Here is a 23,644-nt window from a genome sequence, read left to right as displayed (position 1 = left end):
CCATTCAACCAAATGATGATTGCATCACAAGAAGTTTAGGATTGTTGTGGAATCCCATTAAAGACACATTTTCTTTCTCTGTCAAACCAAGAAACAACCCTCAACAAATCACGAAGAGGACTATTCTTGCTACAGTAGCGAGCATATTTGATCCCTTAGGATTAATAGGACCAGTTATTCTTAAGGCAAAAGTATTTCTGCAACGTTTGTGGGAATTAAAATTCAATTGGGATGAAAAGGTTCCAGCCCCATTGCATTCAGAGTGGGAAACTTTTGAGCAGCAACTTTAAGATTTGGAATCACTACATGTTCAGCGGAAGGTTATTCAAGAAACACAATCGCAGGTAGAAATTCACGGATTTTGCGACGGATCTCAGAATGGATATGGAGCTTGTATATATGTAACATCTAGTACAAAAAATTGAAAATTCACAGCAAACTTACTATGTTCAAAATCTCGAGTAGCACCTTTGAAGAAAACAACTATTCCTCGCCTAGAACTTTGTGCAGCTTTGTTACTTGCACAGCTAACTCAGAAAGTAATACAAGCGTTACATTGCAAGATCGATAAGGTTGTTTTATGGTCAGATTCCACCATTGTATTAGCATGGATAAGAGGACCTTGTTCTCAATGGAAGACGTATGTTGCAAATCGTGTGGCGGAAATTCAACAACTGACTTGTAACTATGAATGGAGACACATCAGAACAGAGGAGAATCCAGCAGATCATATATCGAGAGGATTAACACCATCAGAGATTCTTCCTGGCTATCTGAGAAATTAGACTCACAGACGAGGGAAGATGTTTGTGACTTAAGCGATGTTCCCGAGCGACGAAAAAATACAGCATTAATGGTGTCTACAATACCGTGTCAACTCTTAGACAGATATTCATCATTAAGAAGATTGCAACGCGTAACTGCTTATTGCCTACGATTTACACACAACATGAAAAGATCTAATTGTGACAGACAGCATGGACATCTTACAGTAAGTGAATTACATGAAGCACTCGAATGTCTTATTAAACTATCACAGCAACAAGCATTTCACAAGGAATTAAATGCATTGAGATCAGGAAAGGAAGTCGACAACCAAGGTCAACTGAGAAATTTGAACCCATACTTGGATGAGAGGCAAATCATCAGAGTCGGAGGAAGATTAAATGCAGCAGATTTTACTGAAGGACAGAAACATCCTATTGTACTTCCAGCTAACTGCAACTTGACAAAGTTAATCGCTCAAGAAGAACATAAGAAGCTATTGCATGCCAGGCCTCAATTATTGTTATCATCCTTGCGATAATCATATTGGCCAATACGTGGACGAAACTTGGTTCGTCAAGTTGTGCATCAGTGTGTCACATGTTTCAGAAACAATCCTAAAGATGGTAAACAGATGATGGGAGATCTACCAGCTGACAGAGTTCAACCAACAAGACCATTTCTTCACAGCGGCGTTGACTACTGTGGGCCCATTTACCTTAAATCGAGTAACCGAATGGGAGCCAAACTCCATAAGGCATATATAGCACTTTTCGTGTGTTTTGCGACTAAGGCGGTTCACATTGAACTTGTTAGTGATCTAACTACAGAGGCGTTTATTGGAGCATTAAAGCGATTCATGGCTCGTCGAGGAAAATGTACTAAACTGTATTCTGATAATGCAAGTAACTTCGTTGGTGCAAAAAGGGAACTACAAGAATTGAAGACTTTATTTGAATCAGAACACCATAAAGAAAAATTACATAATTTTCTAGCAGCTGATAACATCACGTGGGTTTTTATTCCAGCAAGATCACCAAACTTCGGAGGCTTATGGGAATCATCAATTAAATCTCTCAAATACCATTTAAAGAGAGTTGTGGGAAATGCTTCACTCACCTACGAAGAGATGAACACTATTTTGACACTGATTGAGGCTTGCTTAAACTCTAGACCCCTAACACCATTATCAAATGATCCAAACGACCTACATCCTTTAACACCTGGTCATTTCCTAATAGGCGACGCACTCACTACCATGTCAGAACCTAACTTGAAAAATATTCCTGTCAACAGACTTTCGAGATGGCAATACATACAACAACTTCATCAGCAATTCTGGTCCAGATGGTCAAAGGAGTATCTATCAAGTCTTCTAGAACGATCCAAGTGGAGAAGAAAATTTCCCAATTTTCTGGAAGGTGATTTGGTGCTCATCAAAGAAGATAACATTCCACCTCTAAAATGGAAAACTGGACGTATTGTGCAATTGTTTCCTGGGAAGGACGGAATAGTACGAGTGGCGACAGTGAAAACTACCAGAGGTACAACAACAAGATCTATTCGTCAATTGTGCCCGCTTCCTAAGGAGAGTTAATGTGTTGGTGTTATTCATAGTGTGTACATTGTGTGATTCATAGTGTTGTGTTGTGTGTGCATTATTCTGTTTATGTTTATATCATTCATTCATAACTTGTGTTATCTATTGTTGTGTATATTAAGTTCATGAACCAAATTAATCATTCATAGATTTGTTGAAGGAATTCCTTCAAGGCGGGCGGTATGTTCAGAACTAGAGTTCTTCTCAATAAAAACTAACGCCAGTAAGTAAATGAAGAGGCAGCAACATAAAAACATACTTTTTCTCCCCAGCAGGGGTGAGTGTGTGTGTGTGTAAAAACATGACACCAAGAAAGCAACGGTAGCTACGTGTATTGTATTAATATCGCATTAATCTACATATAATAATGTTCATCTAGCAACTTTGTATTTTTTGAATTCATATAATCTTGTGTGTTATGAAATACAAATATATTGAACAGTCTCAAGGCAATGTCGAAGAATTATTAAGAAACCAGCGCCTACACAAGGATTACATCGACCAGCTAGATTGTAGCACCGTTCCATTGGAATATATATCGCAGTAAAAATTTAGGATGTCTTCTATGAAAGACACTCTAACTTTCTTTTCTGAAACGTGTACTATAGCTGTCGCTCGATTTTGTGCTTGATGTTGAGAGAGTCATAGCGCTTACGGGCTTCAGTAGCTGCATGAGGCATACACTTTCAATAACAAACACTTGCCCCCTGTGGCATTGACGGAGCCTAATAATAGTAAATATATATTCTTCTTTCTATATAATAGATTTTCAAAATTATCAGACAATATTTGTGTCTATTGTTCAAAACTATTTCAAACTGGCCATCTGGCCTCATTTTGCGTGTCATAGTTCGAATCCATATGTAGGAAATAATAAAGCCCTTGGCTCAAGAAAAGATCTTTGATGTAATTCCTGGATCTACGATACTCACAATCAGAGAAATATGGGATTCAAAGGTTTCTGTTTACAAAGTTGACAATGTCACTTTATAAACTTCGTCATACGATGGAATTTATGAAATTAAGGCCAGATAGGCACGGTGTATCTTTGATACAAACTTTCTTCTACTAGCTCCAAACTTTAGAGCCAGCCTACAACATTCATACTGAAAGATTACGAATGACAAGAAACAAGAAAATTAGGAAAACAAAAAATGGAGCAAAGTATTGTGATCTTGGCCAATAATTAATTTTGGGATCAGGGGCTACAGAATTTTTGAACGGCTCATTAAATCAAGTTTTCGTATTAACTACGGAATAAGCACATCATACTGAGTTAAGTGATAATTTGGGTTTCGCTACGCTGTATAGTTCTCCAGATATAAGGCCTAGAAGAAAATTTTTGTTTAAAATATATTGAATTTTTTGATCCAAAAACACAGTTTAAATGAGATCACAATTACTTACCTAATGATTACGCACTCAAGAGTATAGACTACATAACACTTTAACATTACGTTTTTCATGTTTTAGAGTCATGTGGTTCGGATTCCACGTTAATCAGTAGGTCCACGTCTCATATAGCCTCGCTGCTGAGCGGGACGCTAAACTAAAATCAACTCAACTCATGTTTTAGAGCAAGCGTGTTTGGTCTACGAAACACGGATTCCATTCCCAAAGGGAACTTATGTGGTTCGAATCCCACCTTAACTGTAGGTCAATGCTTCTTATAGCCTCATGATAAATTCCATATCAACCAACGTCTTTGCTCTTTCTGGTTCAACACGTGTAGTGTACCAACTTGATTAAGAAGCATATGAAAGTTTCGTAACGGACACCGACACTTATAAATCAAATTTATATCCCAATCAATATAGATTTAGAAACACACACACACACATGTATATATATATATATATATATATATATATATATATATATATATATATATATATATATGTTGGGTTCTATTCAGCCAATACGTCTTCCGCTACAGGAAAGACAGAAATAGCAAATCTCCCGTATATATGTGTCTCTTCTTTCCCCTTCCTCCTTTTTTGGCGGAGCAATTTGTTCTCTGGAAGTTCGCAGGAGATAACCTCACTACAACACGCGAGTAGAATATAAATGGAGAGCCCAATCCTTTTTTTTCTCGTTTCCCATTTTTTTTTTCTTTTTCGTAGTAGAGTTTCAAAATGCTCTTCCTTTTCAATAACAGCTTTCAGTGTGTTTTTTTTTTAACGTTTTATACCTCAACTTATGAAATTATCTAACTGGTATTATTAAAAAGGGATGCGTACAGTATATATGATCTAAGTTACCCTTAACAAATCTTGCTGGAACAAACTATCAAATGCATAATCTCTGTAGTTCTAGAGAGTATGTTCCTAGTTAATAGGAACGTAAATCTTGTACTAATATAGACGTTTATTTATGGTCACTTACGATTCTTTTTTTTTTTCGATTTTAGATTAGACTGTAACACCCCAATTAATGGAGTGACATATTTAGGAATTAAGCATTTGGAAACCATACATTTTATTTGCAAGAAAAGGAAAGAAAAAAATAATTCATGACCCTGTCACATATACAAATATTAACTATCTATTTGAGGACAATGAAAGTCCAATCTTCAGAAACAAATCTCTATACTTATGCGAATCAGAGGTATCATTTAACCCCTTACTTGCGTAATGTTTGAAAAATTTTGTTACAGAAGTGATCTTGATGGTAATATTACGCATGATGTTTTCTAGGCACGGGCTGGTAACCCGTATTAAAACAAAAAATTGTTTTGTTTTTTCTTGTGTTCTCTGTATAGCTAAAATTACTCAGAGGTGACGCCATTTTCAAACTACATAGGGTTTTGCAGAATTAAAAAAAAATATATCAAAAAAGTTACGCCACTCAGGCAATACTTTTGTTCAGAAATTACGCACCTGATACATAATACGGGGACCCGTGTATTTACGCGTTACGCACGTAAGGGGTGTTGCCGTAAGTTCAATTGCCTCCCTAAGTTTCATATATACTAATGAAAATAGTAAAACATCCCTATATCGGTAAAGAAATTTGACTTTTCCCCCCCTAAGCAAAACGTAAAATAACACTACTGATTCGAACCCAAATTGTATCTTGTGGATTGCTATGATGCATAAAAGATACTTTAATGCAATCCACTTTTACTTTCGAATATAAAAATAAGTTCTACAAATAGCACAAAAAAGTTAAAATTCTATATTTTTACAATTTTATAAGTTTCATAATCTCTACATACCGGTACCGAAAATGTACTACTCCAATATTCCCAGACAGTGAAGCCATACCGTTTAAGGTACTAAAATCAACCTTCAAACTTAATGCTGTGATAAATATACCATGGTTCTGCGAAAAATAAGGTCAGATTTCTGAAACAATAATCAAGGCTCCCAAAATCAAGTTATTTTGATCACATTTGTTAAATCAATTTTTCATAAAGTTAAAAAATGATTTTTTAATGTTTTACGTCCCACGATTATGCAAGCTAAACTAAACGAGACGGTGATGATGAGAAATTAATGAAATGGTGGAATGAAGAAAGTGTGAGGAAACGGGAGAACCATGAGGAAACCCACGCTCATGGTGTTTGTCCACCAGAAAGCTCACCTGACGCGAGCGGATATCGAACGAGAAACCCTACTCAACAGAACTGAATTCTCTACAATTGAGCCACCGCGGCTCATCATAAAGTTAAAAAAATACAATGAAACTATTTGCTTCATTAGAACTGAAAGCAAAGTGATAGTTGATGTCGTTCCGAAAAAGGTTACAACGATTAGATACATTCATATTGCCTTTAATAATAATCATACAATAATGACGTAATCCGTTTTCGGACTAGAAATTATGAAATATTGTTACTAGTATGGATAACTTTTTTTTGTTTGTTTGTTTGAAGAACTTTCTCGAAACCATAGCTATTTTATTCATATTTCAAAACTCAACATCTTTAATAAGCCATTCATATACTATAGTTTCTGTTTTGTCGAAAAAATCAATAGAGAATAATGCACTGGTGGGTGGTTAGAAAATCAAAGTTAATCAACAATTTTAGTAGAAAGTCAATTTGAGGTCAACATTATTAGTTCTAATTGGATTAGGTTTGAACAAGAGAACTGGAATGTTTTGTTTCCGCTGTGCCAAACCATCGGATTAATTAAGTTAAGTAGTTCGTTTCCAATCACAATTATTACTTGATAAGTACGTTTTACTAAATCAGTCAGGGTTTACAAGAACGATACCATGAAACTCTTTGTTACAGTGACGAAATGTAAAATGATTTGGTACTATTTTTATTGTATTGACTTAGAAGCTGACTTACAAGTAAAATTTTCATAGATAACTTAATCTTAGCGTGTCAATGCACATAAAATTTGATGCTTTGTATTACTTGCATTGACATTTTACACTCTATTTCGATAAGTAATTTGCGAAAAGTTCTTCCTCTTGACTTCAAAACACACGCATTTATATATCAAGAAAATTGCGACGTCTTAGCGTTTTATTTATAGGATAAAAGAGCGAGAAGGAATTATGCTCAGATGCACATTCTAGCAAATTAAATTTCCTGCTCAGTTTTTCATGTCGAGCGGTGACACGGAAAAATGTTTACTCAAGACACCTACAAACTAAAGTCAGTTGCGCTAATTCGTTAAAAGAAGTTTTCTGAGTTAGCTTTTCCTACTACACGCGTTCTCAAAATTCTGTTCTTGTTTCCTTCTGCGTAATTCCGTTTTGCACCTAAGCTAAGCTAACTCACTCTTCGAACACAGCATATAAATATAGCCCAGCCAAGGATCATCAAAGCTAGCTAGCGCTGCACATCGTCCAAATGATCTTTTTTTTTTCGTTTTTGTCAAAATCATCCTTCTTTTTTCTCTTATATCTTCTTCTTCATCTGCTATTCACAGTTTTTACATCACCCTCATCATCATAAGTATCATTAGAAGAAGCTATAAGATACGAGCAAGATCTCGTGGCAGCAACAGAAACGTAACAACAAGAACGCTTAAACCAGAAGGTAGATTATGGTCGTAATGTGGTGAGGAACAAAATGCTAATTGGTGTATAATTATGATTTATAGTGGTAGAGAGCAAAACAAACAAACGTGAGAACAGGAGCGTAAAAGAAGTTCTATGAAGTGGCCAGACACTAATTTCTGCCTTTTGGTCTCCCCCTCTTGCGCGCGCCCGTTTACGTATCTCTTCTTCCCGTTGTTTATTATTATTGCTGTTGCCATTTCAGCCTGCCTAATTTCTCACTCACTAGCATCCCTCCTCTGCAATGAGAAACAGAAGTTCAAACCAGCCACCCCGTTCCCTATACATATACATTTTTGCTCCATTTCTCTTCCACGGTCTACGCTACTTCAACTCTTCACTGCCTCTCTCAACTTCCCACCCAACAACTAACTTTAGTCGAGAGAGGTCCAAACAACAGCCTAGGCAAGGGCGACGAAAGCTTTGAGTTTAATTCAAATTTTCTCTGTGTGTATGTGTGTGAGTGAATGTCCCCTACAGGCTTCCGAGGACTACACTTTGTGTTATGTAAAGTTGCATACAATATTGCCGTTTACTAGAAACGCGGCGGTCCCTCAAATAAGATGAAACAACTAATTCCATTGAGGGATCCTTCCGTGCGTCTTCCGTTTTTGTCCTCTATCTCCGTCCCGTACAAAAGGTTGGTAGATTATGCGTTTTTCTTTATTTTTTTTCTTTAAAATCCTAGCGTGGAGTTTTAAAGGAAGGTACGAGAGTTGAAAACCCAACTTCTCGGTTTTCTATCTTGAATGCATTATATCTTGCATACTGAAGAAACATCGGAATCAATAATATTGCGTTGTAATTTGGTTCCAGCAGAAGTCGCAACTAATCCGAGTCGACGAATTTAATTTAATTGCTTGACTACATTCTCCTGGTAAATAGAGAGTTGCCAAACTTTGAAGCTGTTACTGTAAACTACCTCGTTTCATTTTAGAAGAGAGGAAATGAATACACATATTATGGTAATAATTATATCACTGCATATAATGAAATTTTAAGATTTGATATACAGAAAAGTATATAAAGTAAATGTTTTAATAGCAAAAAGGAAATTATTTCAAAAGAGATTTGATTAGTTAACAAGTGGTTGTCTGATTAAACAATATATGGACGAGGGATGTACTACCCCGGAATTTTTACTTTCCGGAATCTGGAAAGTAAAATCGAAAAAATTCCGGAATTCAAAAAATTCTGGATTTCTGAAAGAAATCCGGAATTCAAGAAAATCCGACTTCGGAAATATTCCGGAACAATTTCCGAATTCCGAATTTTCGGAATTCGGAATTTTCTAAATTCCGGTTTATTTTCTGATTTCCGGAATTTTTCCGAAATCCAGAATCTTTTTCGAATTCCGATTTTTTTCCGAAATGGGGAAAGTGAAATTTCCGATACTGGAAGATTTTGGCCATCAGGCAAATACACATTTTGAATCCCCGGTTAAAAATGTTCTTACCAACACAAATTTAATTTGTTTTGCTCAGATCACTAATTTGTAAGTCAAAAATAGATCATTGCCGAGTTCTATTACTCTTGGATAACGGAAACGAGCATTTTTATTTGAAATCTAAAATTGTTGCATAGATTTTAGTTTGGATTTCGTTTTTTGTGATATGCAACCTTATACGCAGCTTATGAAGTGCAGGACTACCAAAAATGTGGCACCACAACTATTTCACAGAACTACAACCGAGATTTGAATTTGATATAGTTGGTTGGTGCACAGCCCATCAAGCAAAACCTACCTAAGAGATTTTGTATACATGTGATATTGTACACAAATTCTCATAACAAGACAATTAGACCGTATCATTCGATAAATCCTAACACTGAGTGTTTGTATGATCGGCGTTTGTTTTTAATATTAGTCGCTGTTTTAACGATTAATATTTTTACTGCTTTCAAGGACTCTGTAAGGATTAGGTTGTCGTGTACTGATAAAAGAACATGTTTTTTTTATTCGTAAATGTTGTTTCAACTGTAAATAATAACCGTATTCTTACAGAATGCAAAAAAAAAAAAAAAAAAAAAAAACAGAAAAATATTTAATCTTTGTTCTTGTTTTCACAAATCCCGATTCTTATACGTACTTCAATGGTACACTTCACTTGTTTTGTTTCGAGAAACGAGAACTTTACACACAACTATAGCTCTTTGTTCGTAAAATGAGCTGAGTTGGGTTGATTTTGAGTTTAGCGTCCCTTTCAGGTTATATGAGACGGGTAGAGATGCAAGGGCTCGGAAAAAAACCGGCTTTTTTGAAAAAAAAAACTCGGTTCTTTCTGCTTCGCTTTTTTGCTTGGGAAACTTTGGGCTTTCTTGAAAATTCTGCTTTAAATTGATAAAACAGATTGTGTTTCGCTTCTCTATAACAAAAAAAGTCATTTAGTTAGTGGTTGATGCCGATAATAATATAAAACGTCGAAAATAAACCATGAATTTCAAAAAGATATTTCAAACAATTTTACTTCTCAACATATTTACATTATGAATTCCAAAGGATTAACCAATGCATATAATAAGATTTTTTAACCACCTATATACAAAAGTAAGCAGGGTTGGGAAGAACCATGGTTGTTTTTGAAAATGCCAAAAACCCGTTTTTGGGGGAAAGTTTAAACTAGGCTTTTTTTTTGGCTTTAACCAGGTTTTTTGGGTTTAGATATTTTGCTTTATCTATTTATATTACATATTGACAGAAATAAGTTTGTTTCGCCTTGGTGTTATTATGCAACAACGGGGTTATGCTGGAAGAGGTCACATAAGCTTAAAGAAGTCCGGTCAATAAATTTCTTAAATTGAGAAACTCCCGCCCTAGCCATCGGGAAAATCCCGTCATTACTCTAATGTAAAACAATAACGGAAAAAATCCTGTTATTGCTTTGCATGTAAAATTTAAAGGTCAACGTATCATAATCAGTACGCTAAAACTGAGTTATTAAATTACAAATTTAGTACGTACACATCATTGAAAGTCCTATCCAAGCTAATGTTGGAAGCTACGTAGGCAATCGATAAATTCTGCCAATTTCTATCAATATATTTAAGGAACCTTGGCTTCTTTATAAAATAACAGGCATTCAGGCATGCAGAAATATACAATTTGGTTTCGTTTCGTATGTTCAGGCTTAACATCCTTACGTAATACCGAGATTATCAAGGAGAAGACTCGATTAAAGTTACATCCGAACCGCTACTTTGTTTACGCATGAAAGAAGGGTTGTGGTTCAACCGAGAATTGAATATGGGACACCTTGATTAAAACGTGAAAACGAAATGAAACTAATGCAGATTGTTTGATGTGTGGAAACGTCACCATGAAATTCACACGATTCGCATTTTTCGTTCTTTTTATTTCTCGGCTTAAACTAGTTGTTTATTTTTTTTTTTAAAAAAAGAAAAAAACAGCTGGTATAAACCAGCCAACCCTACAAGTAAATACTTCTTTAAAAAATACGCAGATAACTAGCAAAATTGTATGTAGTATTTTTACTTCAAAATATTCCATATCCTTTTTTTGAAACAAAATAAAATTAAAATAAACATAAGAGAAATACTTAGATTTATATGATACACTTAAAGGCTGCACATCTAGAGCTTTTGGTTCTGTATATTCTTGAAATTCTACAGTTAAGTTTTATATAACCACCATCATGGTTTACCCAATCCTCAAGTTTTCTGAATTTTTAACAAGAGGGATTCAACATATGAAGGGTGTGAGACAAGAACATGGTAACCAACAATTTCACTATTTTAAGAAATTAGAGATTTTCTGCTGCACAATCCATTTTGAAAGTCGGAATGCTGATTTTTTACATAAGACTATACATGAAGGACTAAACGAAGCGGTATGCGTTGCTATCTATCTGCTGCAAAACTCATCAATCGAAAATTTGTTGGTTACCATGTTGTTGGTCCCACCACCACCACCACCAAAAAAAAAAAAAAAAAAAAAAAAAAAAGAACTATGGAATATATTTAAGATAAATACAACTGCACAACAAACATGACTGAGAGGAGCTTTTGCGCTTCTATCGGGAAGTTCGGGATTCAACCCATTCTGACAAAGCTTTTCTTCATTCCATCTGTGAAGTAGGAATAGTGCGTGTAATTTGAGTCGGCCGACTTCCTTTCTTATTGTTTTTAAATCGTTATTATTACTAATTACCAGCAGTGACGGTCTTGCGAAGGTTAGAGGGGCGGTCTTTCGGAGTGAAGCCTGTTCCCCAAAATTACAGAATGTCTAAAACAAAGGAAATATCTATTAGTTATGCCTTTACTCATAAACTTTAAGCTCCCGTCAAATAAAAATTACGAATGTTTAGAAAAACTAAACATTAGTAAGAAAAACCCTCCCAAAATACTCTTCTAAATCCGCTACTGATTCTCAGTATAAAATGATCTCCATTCTCAGTATAAAATGATCTTGTATTCGGAAGATTATCGCTAAATATATCAACGAAACGAAATATTGTACCTGTAATCATAAACTTCAAGCTCCTCCCAAATAAAATTTGGACATTTTAGAAAACGAAACAATCAGAAAAACCCCTCCCAAAGTACATTTCTCAATCCGCTACTGATTATTTGTATAAATTAGTATTCAAGATTGTATCCGGAAAATTATTGCTAAATCGTTGCACACCTACAGTGTAACAGAAATGTGGAAGTACGGTTTGACGACGGATACATTGAAAAACGTACGCTTTGACGGATATATAGAAAAACATAAGTTTAACTTTTGCGCGAGAAGCTAGAGTACTAAGCTCTTAGAAATTAAACACGGATGACAAACTATAATGATCTAGAGAAGAAACAAATGTCGATAACTCAAAAGTTAAAATAAAGTTAAATAGCCTCTAAAATTGCCTTCAAATACTACATTCTTCATGTTAGCTTTAATTCGTGAAACATGTACTCCATCCATCTTGATGGTGAATTTCAGAGCGAAATATGGCATTTAGGTCATGGGATTCTTATCTAACTATGGAATATACTATAAGAAAGCTATTTAGATAGAAAAATCATGAAAATGAAAAAAGCCAAAATTTCCAAAATTCTCGTTTTTTTCCCAAAAAAGCGGGCTTTTTATGTAAAAAAAAAAACATCGATTCAAAAAAGCCGGATTTTTTGCATCTCTAGAGACGGGACCTACTGATTAACGTGGAATGCGACCCTCATGAAGTCCCGCCCAGAAACGAACCCGGGTCTCCCACAAAAAGCGCATATGGTAACCGCTTGGCCACAAAAGAGCTCTGTTCTGAAATCTCATATAAGGAAAGTAATAGTAAATACATTCGCACAATAAGAAAGATGTTTATCTGGGCGTAACTATCCTACAGTCATAGGATCCTTGGCGGAGGGTGCGGTGACTCAGTGGTAGAGCTCATATCCTTGATGCATGTGGTTTCTGGTTCGTTCCCCGGCCTAGTAAGTTTGTGGTGAAAAGACCGTGTCCATCGGTTTTGTCGCGGTACTCCCACTTTCACATTCCACCAACTCTTTCATCATCAATCATTTGCCTTAATCAATGTCTCCTATAGTCTAACAGGCATAAATGCTGCACGTTAAACTAATTTTTTCAAAGCATCGTTTTACCTACGTATAATTTATGTGAAACTGATTTATATTTGCTAGTACTTTTACATCGACGACTTACAGGCAGAGTTTAACACCTGATAATGCAGTCAGCGATATCTATTGGCGTCAGGTAGGCAACTAATAGCGCAATTAGTGGACATCTATTCGAGTGACTATTTAGTATCAGGTTTTTAGCGTGAAACAGGGACTGAGACTTTGTCGTCTCGTACATTTCTTGGTAGCAATAATTTTGTTTTGAAGATAAATTCTCGTTATCACTCAAGTGTATTAACGACAAAAATTTATGCCACTATTAATTGACTGAAGTGAGTATTGCTTCTACTTTAAGATTATATATTTCAACCCCCCCCCTTCCCCACACACACATATATATATATATATATATATATGTATAACTCATTTAAAGATTTGATTTATTGCTAACGTTCTATCTTTTGTGAAGCATGCCTTAATTTGCTTCCCTGTTCGTCCCATTCGTTTTTCAATTTTATTTTCTGTACTTGTTTCACCAGTTATTTTTGTTCTCTCTTTTTCTAAAAAAAAAAAAAAAAAGGAAAAGATTTCAACTTTATGTACTTCGGATAAACCTACAACTTTTGCAAAATGGAAGTTAACAGTAAGAGTAAAGGTTTTCGGAAATGGCGTCGACAGACTTTGTGTCCGTATATTTAGGCGAGAGAAAGAGAAAGAGGGAAAAGCAAGAAGATGAAGAAAATGTAGTGGAAAGAGAAGGGGGAAAGTATGAGAAGGTTGAGTATAAGGTAGAAACATAACGGCAGATTTTGGTGACAAAATCCGGGCAACAGTGAGAACGATGAAAATACCCGACGATAAAATATTAACGACTGCGCAAACCGTAAGCCGAACGGTAACGGAGTTTTAGAGGGTTAGAGAGGAGGAGGACAAGAGTGGAGACGGGGGTTTTCTCCTGCTCTAGGGAAGATATTGTTTTAGTTAAGTGCTGTCGTATTTCATTGGCTAAAGCTTAACACTTTCCAACCGGATAACCATTCAGGCATACAAAGACTAGAAAGAAAAAGGAGAGAAAAAGTGGAAAAATACTACTTTCAGAACGATTTGAAAGTATCGCAAAACGGAGTTGTACTTAACGGTAGAAACTTTGAACGGCGGGGAGAAACAAGAAAAGTAGATAGGTGTTTAAGCTTCACTTTGTATATATATATATATATATATATATATATATATATATATATATATATATATATATATATATATATATATATACATTTAAAGCTTCCTGCTCACAAAGTGTTGTAAGACTAGAAAACTAACATAATAAACTAACATAACCTGGATTGAAAATCCCTCGTTTTAATACACACACATGCTTTAATTGCTAAATTTTACTGCTAAATAAGACACAGTTGTCGGTAAACTTTAAAAGAAAAAAAAAAGAACAAAAGAAACATGTTACTGCATCTATGACATTTGCCAGAAGGACATAGAACGATCTTTTTCGCGAGATATTATCCAATTTTCTCTTCAATAAAACGCTACCGAAACTCAACATTCCCATATGATGCCTGTTGGGCAAAAACACGAAACCTATGATATATGACCCTTACATAGTGAGATAGTAAAAGTGCGTTTGTTTCTCATTTGTAAACCATCTGGATCCATCGTGAAATTCGATTAAAATTTTAACAGAATGTGTTGGAGCAGAAACACAGCGGTGTATGTGTTTGTGCGTTATAAACACGACTTCCACACAGCCATTAAGTTCAGAACAGATATTGCTGTTGCCATAAATTGACAAAATGGTTAATATTCTACTCATCCTAATTCTGTTAACAGCTTCGATGAATTTAGGAAAAGAAAAGTCGTAACAAGAGATAACAGAATTTAAGATGTGCCACCCGGTGTGGAACAAATGACAATAATTATACCTTAAAGCTCTCAAAATGCGATGGAACATGTTAAATTTATTTGCTAATTAAATAATTTCATGTAAAATATTCAATGTTTGAGTTCATTTTATGGGAATATGAATATTAGAATTAAATGGTCAGTATAAAAGACCCATATTTATTTAATTAATAAGTTAACTACTACCCAGATCATATAGCCGGTCAGACATTTATCTACTTAACCGGGCGACCCGAGTTTGATCACTGATGGGTGCGGGAAATTTGTGTTATTTTACCCTCAGTCCAATACAGCTCAAAAGAGAAGTTCGCGAGAAAGCGCTTGGCTGCTGAGAAAGTAAGCATACCATTTCAAAGACCAATTCATGCTGATTACAACAAACTAATAAAATTCCTGTACGGCTGAGAACAGTTCGAGAGATTCAACGTTAAATGTAGGATTGCGCCTCCTAGAAGTAGGATGTCAGAGGTATTAACCAAAGAATTCTCTCCCATGGTGAAGCCTGATGGTTTGAGCTTGTTGCTGCTTGGTCACTGGGGTTCATTCAAGACAAATTATCCATTGCAAATTGAATGACGGATGGCAAAGACGTAATGGTTGAGAATATACCAGAGAATTGCACACTATTTGTACAACCATTCGATGTGATTGGATTCCGACCAACCAAAGATTATGTCAGGAGATTTATACTCAGTATGAAACTTCTTCATCCGGACGTCATGATATACCAACGAAACATTCAAATAAAGTTTGTGTCCATGCTAATGATCACGGAGATACCTTGGATTGTTTCAGTTTGCGTTCCACAAGGCAGGTTAGAGGACAAACTATATACATTTTTAATCACCTGTCGAATTTGCTTTACGCTGTGGTTATGCGAACATGTTCCCTTGACGGATGCAACGTATTTGTACATATAAAATGTTCATGGTGCAATGAAGTATTTTGCCTGCGTCATTTCCTCATAGAACAGAAGAACAACAATGATTAATTTTCATCTCTAACCTATCATTATTATGAACAGTATAATGACTAATTTTAACTAACAAGTTCGTTGGTTATTGAAAAACAGTTTTTTCAGTTACCACCAATAGATTTAAATTCATATGTCAATATTCGTTGTTAATAATGTCGTATTTAACGCGCTTAAATGCATATACTCATTTTTACATATACCAAGTTGAATCTCTCAAACAGTTCTCAGCCGTACAGGAATTTTATTAGCTTGTTGTAATCAGTATGAATTGATCCTTCAAATGGCATGCTTAGTTTCTCTGTAGGCTAGTGCTTTTATCCCGAATTTCCCTTGTCAGTGGTTCGACTGGATTATCTAAAATATGTGACTGGGCAACCTAGGGGCTATGGGAGTTTGAGCGTATCTAAAATGAGCGTATCCCTCCTACATCAGATTGGGCAAGTGTGGACGCCAGCTCATGGACTACTTTTGGACGAGTATGGGAGACTTCTTATAAGAAGGAAAACCTCAAAATGGGATACAGACACTTGAAATTTTATCTAAGTATTAGAGATGAATTTAAGAAAAGAAGTAGATAATTACGAAAACAAAAGTTATTTAAGAGCTGTTCTTATAAATTAAATGTGGGAGGTGTATTTAACTTGAAATGAACTGTCTTGTTCATATCGCATTTTTCTTGCAAGAAATTACGTAGTCTCTAATTTAGTGTAGCCATGCTATAGCTAACTAGACTATTTGATTTACATTTAATTCTACAACAGCCATAATTACAAATCTAGTGTTAAAGTCTTTACTATATTCTAATGCAGTCATGTGCAACAGCCGGCCTTTGGGCCAGTTGTGACACACTAAACCCTTTTATCCGGCCCACATGATCCATTATTAGAAATTTATTTAATCTCTTAATCTGCACTTTTTTTTTCCTGGATAACTTATATCCAGCTTTAAAATATTCTTTGCGTTGGAACATCCAACTTACCACCGAACACTGACAGGCTAATTCAAAACAGGAAGGATCAAGTTTCCCACTAAAATAGTAAGTAAATAGATTCTTCTGCGTTTCTTTAGTAAGTAAAAATTTTGGTTATCATTATAGCAGTTTTGTGTTCTTGTGGTTTTATTGTATGATGAACCGGTTTTTCCACTGAATATGGTTATTCAATTTTTGTGAAAATGTTATCGAGTAATTCGGGGGGGGGGAAGTGATCATAGGGGTGGAGTGAATAGAGTTAAGGCTAATGAAATGTGGCAACAAAGCATGATCGACACTGACCTTGCAAAGTACCTATGTGTGTAGTATTGAGTCTGGTACCGACGAAGAAGATAGTGTACAGAGGAAAGAAGTAAACTATTGAATGCAGTGAGCACGGGCAGCAGAGAAGGTGAGTAGATTTGTAGTCCTTTTGTTGCTATTGTAATATGGAACAGTAAGAAACTAGGGTAATTCTTTCTTGAAGTAATCGTGTTGTGCCCAATACTTCCACAGCAGCATGAGGCGATTATTAGGTACATATCCACATAGATGTGTCTCAATATATTGCGAACATAAAGATATATAAAAAAAAAATGTTTTGAAAAAAGACGACGAGGGGAGGGGGTGGATTGACTAACATATTTTGGGGTGATATGAATAGTCCTGTTAATCATTCCACGCCATACACATCCTTTATTCCATAGAAGTTTATGTTTACGTTCCACGAATAAAGAAAATATCTACATCTAACTATTTGTTGTCTGTCCTCCAAATCCCAGTTTGCTATAGGGGAAACCTGGGTTCAAACTCTATTGGAAACTGAAATGTTGTGCTGTTTCTTGTAAGGGCAGACAACTCAATGCCTCGAAGACGGTACTTTGGACAGAACCTCTTACTATGTTCACTTCTCTCCGAATTACTCTACATTCTCTCGTACGGTCCTCGACATCAGTCAATTCTTTGTGATTGGCCCATCCTCTGTTTCAAAATGTCTGAGCTACACAGAGTCGCTCCTCTTTACCCTTTAGGAAGAAAATATTTTACGTTTTTAGTTTCACGTCCTACAAATACGCACTTAGGCTAAGGGAGAAGACAGAGAAATGGATGATAATCGTGGAATAAAGAAAGATGGCGGAAATAGGGAAACTTCAAGAAAACCCGTGCATACGGTGTTTCTCCACCACATAGCTTTTCTGTTAGGAAGACTAGAAAAGCGTAAAAGTGTGGGTATGGACTATTTTCGAACCGTATACTCTATAGCCGAATTAAAATTTTAGATCCTGTTAATAAGGTTTGAGACATCAAAAAAAAAAGTCTCTGAAAGAATAAACAGAATGGCTTAATAATCAAATATAAAGGGGGGCGCGGTGGCTCAGTGGTAGAGCGTTCACCTCTGGTGCTTGTGGTCCCTGGTTCGATCCCAGCTCGCGCCGTGTGGACTTTGTGGTGGACAAACACCGTGCTCGTGGGTTTTCTCGGGGTTCTTCCGTTTCCTCCCACTTTCTTCATTCCACTATTTCACTCATCTCTCATTGTCACCGTCTCCTTTAGCCTAACCGGCATAACCGTGGGACGTAAAACTTAAAGATTTCATTTCATTAATCAAATATAAGTGAAAGACAGGCAAAATCAATTTTACTTTTTATATGTTTGATTCATGAAAAAGTTAACAAAATCTACAGGTGAGCGTCGTTCTTTAACATTCATGAGTACCAAACGAAACTCTTTTTGGTGGCTGTCTAATGAACACAAACGTAAAATTCTTAATTAAAGTGTAAAACTACGATTATGAGGCAGAGGTAAGTTGAAACTTCAATAATTTTGACATATGGAGGGAAGAGATAATATACCATAATTTTAATAATAATATTAAAAAAAATACGTCATCGATCATTTTGGTCAGATAAAACCGACAGTAATTACTCCAACATTCTTTACTGAAATATCTTTCACGCGCTTAAACGAGAACGAAATTCTCAATTACGGAAAACTTAATTAATCATAGTACCCTACATCTAAGCTGTTTAGCATATTACCTATACATTATGGATTAATAGTAACATTTTTCCCCCTTGCTTCTTAAATTCCGCTTTCGCGTCACAAAGAATATTAATAACCTTTAATTCTACTGTTTGATAACAAATATCTACTGCTTGTATTATACCATCTTGACAACCATTCTGAATTTACTTAATATTATTTTTTCCCTTAGAAGTTACAACAAATGAAGACGAAGCGTGGGTGATCATATCAAATAATTCAAGTGTATGAAAATTTTCTTCTCTATTTACATGCGTGGGAGTGTTTTGGATATCAGTTAATTAATGTTGTGTTCTTCCTTCATATTACCCTGTTCATTTTATCTTCAGGCAACTCATTGCAAAGAAAGGGAAAGGTGAAAATAAAGAAAATTCACATAGAGCTTAATTTTCTGTATATATGTATAATGAATTCGCAATCTTTCCAAGTTTTCCTGTTTTACAATGCAATATTTGTATCTATAAAGGTCAAAGATTTGTAATTATAATGAAGCACTTCTTTCTTCTCAGATTTTCTCTGAATCGTGTCCTAATCTTGTGCGTATATGAAACTGAATGTTTATCTATGGGCTGCGGTGCCTCAGTGGTATAGTGTTCACCTCTGATGCATAGGATCCTTGGTTTGATCCCAGCTCGAGCTAGGTAAGCTTTGTAGTGGGTTCTCTCGAGATTCCCCCGTTTCCTCCAAGTTTCTTCATTCCACCATTTCATTCATTTCTCATCACCACCATCTCCTTTAGCCTGGCCATCATAACCATTGGACGTAAAATTTGAAGATTTCTTTGAATATGTACCTATTTATATGATTATCAGCTATTTAAAAACAGATCGAACTGCATCCGTTCCTTTGTTTATATGTAATGATCTTTGGAATATAACAACGTTTGATACTTCAGGCAGCCAATGTATATATAATTTGCAAATAATAATAATAATAATAATAATAATAATAATAATAATAATAATAATAATAATAATAATAATAATAATAACATGTTTTTTAAAGATCTCTTTGTCTCTCTCATGTCCAACTGTAATGTGTTTTGTTTCAGTCAAAAGAAACTACACTGAGATTCTATGAAGAAGACTGTATCGCTAATCAATTTTTGATGACCTTCTTCAATGATAATACATGAGAGGCATACACTAATTCAAGTGCTATGTTAAAGTATTAAGTCGAGTCGCTCTTATTCCTTTTTCTGGAAACGTTACAATATAATTGTAAGGAGAACATACATGTATCTATTACATTTAAAGTAGGATTGTTATTACTCAATCACTCAGTATATCTTTCTAAATTCCATCTTTATCTTACTTTTGCAGCTTTGTCTCAGCTTGACCAAAATCACTGAAAAGAAAATCAAACCATCTTCATCTATATTTTTTCATAGGTAGTACGTATGTCACGACTAGATGATTAATGCGAGTATAATATTACCGTATTCGTGTCAAGTTAACGACTAGACGATTAATGCTGGTATAATATTACCGTATTTATGCCAAGTTAACGACTAGACGATTAATGCGAGTATAATATTACCGCATTTATGTCAAATTAACGACTAGACGATTAATACTGGTATAATATTACCGTATTTATGTTAAGTTAACGGCTAGACAATTAATGCTGGTATAATATTACCGTATTTATGTCAAGTTAACGACTAGACGATTAATGCGAGTATAATATTACCGCATTTATGTCAAATTAACGACTAGACGATTAATACTGGTATAATATTACCGTATTTGTGTCAAGTTAACGACTAGACGATTAATGCGGGTATAATATTACCGTATTTATGTCAACGACTAGACGATTAATGCGAGTACAATATTATCGTATTTATGCCAAGTTAACGACTAAACGATTAATGCAGGTATAATATTACCGTATTTATGTGAAGTTAACGACTAGACGATTACTGTGAGTATAATATTACCGTATTTATGTCAAATTAGTGGTAGAGCGTTCATCTCCGGTGCTTGGGGTCCTTGGTTCAATCCCACATTGCGTCGTGTGAACTTTGTGATGGACAAACACCGTGCTCGTGGGTTTTCTCGGGGTTCTCCTGTTTTCTCCCACTTTCTTCATTCCACCATTTCACTCGTCTCTCATAATCACAGTCTCCTTTAGTCTAACCGGCATAAGCGTTGGACGTAAACCTTAAAGATTTCATTTCATTTTTTCATAATATTACCGCGTTTATGTCAAGTTAACAATCTTAAATTCTAAAATTTATTACCGTATAACAAAAAGAAATCAGTAGAAATGAGATATATTCCAATCGATAAATTTTATTAAGATGAACAAAAGGGTATTGGTAGATGTAAATTAAGATGCGTAGTTTTTGAGAATATAGAGAAAAACTATTTCTATTATTACAGCGAAACATAATTCGCTCGTAAACTAAGCATGATAATTTAATCCAAAAGTATGTTTCCTTGATCATCTTGATTTTATTAAGTAACTAACGTGTGTTTTAACTTTGGACATTATTTTACAGTAATAAAATAGAAAATGAAATTTAGTAGTTACTGATGGCGGCAGGATATCACAGTGGTACAGCGCTAACTTCTGGTGCAGGAAGTCTCTTGTTTGGTTCTTGGTCAATTAAGTTCGACATAAACAACACCTGTTCCGGGATCGATCCCAGCCCCCGCCAAGTGAACTTTGTGGTGGACAAACACCGTGTGCGTGGGTTTTCTCGGGGTTCTCCCGTTTCCTCCCACTTTCTTCATTCCACCATTTCATTCATTACTCATCTTCAACGTCTCCTTTAGCCTAACCGGCATAACAGGGGGACGTAAAACTCAGAGATTTCATTTCATTTCATTTCATAAACAACACCGTCACCATGTGTTTTCTTGGGGTGCATCCTTTTCCTCGCACGTTCTCATTTTACCAGTTCCTCCTTAATCATCCGTCTCCCTTAGGATAAAGAACATAATCGTGGGTCGTTAAATTGAAAGATTTCACACATTAAAAAAAAAAAAAAATTCAATTCAAGGAGCTAATAATAATTGTGGATTGTGTTTCGTTAACAATACTATCATTCTGCTGAAATAGTAATGAAATGCTTAATGAGAGTATATATTACTATCAACAAGTGATGTAATTTTCATAGCTCAACTTTTATGTCTACAAAGAAATGAGTGCTTGCTCCATTTTCTCAAAAGGCTTACGAAGATCTACCAATTGGTCTGTGTATGGATCATTCCTTGTCAAATCACCTGAAACACTGTGCTTCAATGTCTCAGATTCTCTTCAAAATTTTTCATACATAAATACCAATGAAATTATGCCAAATTAATTTTATTTCCGATTTTTGAGATGAGAAATGGGCCGGGGAGAATTTTTTGAAAAAATGTAAATTTTGCTTCAATTTCACTTTCCGGCACTCAGCATCATGGAAGTAAATTACCATTACTTCCTTATTTTTTTACGTTATTGGGCTCATCTAGGTGTCAAATGAAAGCTCAATGCTTGTCTTTTAGTAGATCTTAAGTAACCTTGCAACAGGTTACACTGTTAAACATTAATGGGCATATAAAAAAAGTTTAGGGTTTTTACAAATTGTGCCATTGTTCAAAAGTTACAACTATGAAACTTTTGAAGCTTTTTCTTGTACATTCATCTTAACATGTACATGGTATGGTTAAAAAATAAAGAGGATGTTTTTTGTATTTTTGTAATTATTATTTTTTTGAGTGAAGAAATATACAGTTTTAAGTTTTGTTACAAATTGTATCATTGCTAGTAAGTTAAAACTATAAAACTTTTGAGTTTTTAAATAGAATCATCTTAGCCCATACATGATATGGTTAAAAATAAAAAGAGTCCTTTTGGTATTTTTGTAATTATTATTATTATTATTATTATTATTATTATTATTATTATTATTATTATTATTATTATTTGGTATTTTACACGTATGGAAATATAGAGTTTTAAGTTCTGTTACAAATTGTGTCACTGCTAGCAAGTTAAAACTATAAAACTTTTGCAAGTTTTTAAATAGAATCATCTTAGCCCATACATGATATGGTTAAAAAATAAAAAGGGTCCTTTTGGTATTTCTGTAATATTTTTTTTTTGGGGGGGGTGTATTTTACACGTATGAATTATACAGTTTTAAGTTTTGTTACAAATTGTGTCATTGCACGTAAATTACAACTGTGAAACTCTTGAAACCTTTTTTTTTATAGGATCATTTTAGCACATAGATGATATGGTTAAAGTATAGAAAAAAGTGCTCTTGGTGTTTTTATAATTATTATTTTTGTACGTCATAGTGGAATTCACAAATCGCTCTGGCCCTTCTATATTCTACTGGCCAGAAAATAAAGAGTTTTGTTGGATACCTTTTGAAAATGTCATTTGGGAAGTTCCTGTTTTATCTCTTACAAGCCAATCAGCCCGGACTTACACAACTGGAAGCAAAATTATATGAAGACATCATATCATCAATGAAAAGAATGTGTAATATAAAGGACACAACATTTTGTATGTAAATCTATGTAATTCTAAGAAGTATCACTGGAATATATGTTTATTGCTGTCATCTATGTACATTAGTCTATTATTTCTTATTTCTGTTGTTAGGGTTTGTAATAATCACTCAACCCCTTATATAGCTAGGCCTATATTTTCCATTCACAAAATCGCAAGATTATTACAAGAAAAGATATCTCTTTTAGTTATTTAATCATACCTAGTAAATGCAAACTAATCCTATAAAAAGTTACACATGTTTCATAGTTGTAAGCGAAGGTACAGTTTG

The 23,644-nt window shown here is 34.9% G+C and overlaps 1 protein-coding gene and 1 non-coding gene across 3 annotated transcripts in view; one reads left to right on the top strand and one right to left on the bottom strand.

The window, feature by feature from the left end:
* Positions 1 to 23,644, bottom strand: part of LOC145662478 (uncharacterized) — an 846,748-nt gene that overhangs the window by 577,816 nt on the left and 245,288 nt on the right. The gene's annotated exons all lie outside the window — the stretch shown is intronic.
* Positions 18,183 to 18,254, top strand: TRNAQ-CUG (transfer RNA glutamine (anticodon CUG)). Its single transcript has one exon. It is a non-coding gene; the product is annotated as a tRNA-Gln (tRNA).

This window comes from Thermobia domestica, chromosome 10 (genome assembly GCF_964235325.1).
Source record: "Thermobia domestica chromosome 10, izTheDome1.hap1.1, whole genome shotgun sequence".
Lineage (NCBI taxonomy): Eukaryota > Metazoa > Arthropoda > Insecta > Zygentoma > Lepismatidae > Thermobia > Thermobia domestica.
The sequence above is the reverse complement of the archived record's forward strand: the minus strand, read 5'-3'. Positions and strand labels throughout refer to the sequence as shown.